Genomic DNA, 682 nt, shown 5'->3' with positions numbered 1-682 from the left:
ATTTTACGTATTTCCTCTCGAACTCAGGTGTTGTGTCTCACAAGCCAAAAGAAGCGTCTGTAGAACGGAAGTAGAGCTATCTTCATGTACTCCGAAGTCAAATAGATACGTTAAGTGAAGGTGCGAGGAAATGTTTTTCAAAGTATTAGTTTTGGTAAAAGGATTAAAAGAATTATATTCTCAAGAGGGAAAAGAGTCACCTACTTCATAGGCAGGGAAAAACAAAGTGTTAGCATTGTCAGAAGTGGGATTCGAACCCACGCCTCCAGGGGAGACTGCGACCTGAACGCAGCGCCTTAGACCGCTCGGCCATCCTGACTGCTCTATGGTGGAGTTGCAAGCAATTCCTTCTGAATCTTCATAACATGCGCATGCGTAGTGCGCTGAAACGCCACAAGCTAGACGCAGGCGTTCTGGAGAAGGGGAGGAGCGAGATGTGTCGGCGGGCAGGGGGCGCTCGCGGTGCTCTGCGGCCCGAGAAGTCGGGACAACAAGCTCTTAATGTGTATTTCGTATTCATCTCACCTTTGATTTTTGCATGTCTGCAAGCAGCCTCACCAACCCGTTTACATTTTCTGCTGGTCGCAGCCAAGCCCGTTTACCCGCGCTGGCTCACAGTGTCCCCTTTTGCTGACCCCCTGAGCCCCCGGGTTGCGAAGTCTGCATGCATGCTCCTCCCCGA

At 50.6% G+C, this 682-nt stretch overlaps 1 non-coding gene across 1 annotated transcript; it reads right to left on the bottom strand.

Moving 5' to 3' along the window:
- Positions 1–236: 236 nt before the first annotated feature.
- On the bottom strand, positions 237–319 carry Trnal-cag. Its single transcript has one exon. It is a non-coding gene; the product is annotated as a tRNA-Leu (tRNA).
- Between the last annotated feature and the right edge of the window lie 363 nt (positions 320–682).

This window comes from Octodon degus, unplaced genomic scaffold (assembly GCF_000260255.1).
Source record: "Octodon degus isolate 3935 unplaced genomic scaffold, OctDeg1.0 scaffold00011, whole genome shotgun sequence".
NCBI lineage: Eukaryota > Metazoa > Chordata > Mammalia > Rodentia > Octodontidae > Octodon > Octodon degus.
Note: the sequence above shows the minus strand (reverse complement) of the source record. Positions and strands in the feature narration are given on the sequence as shown.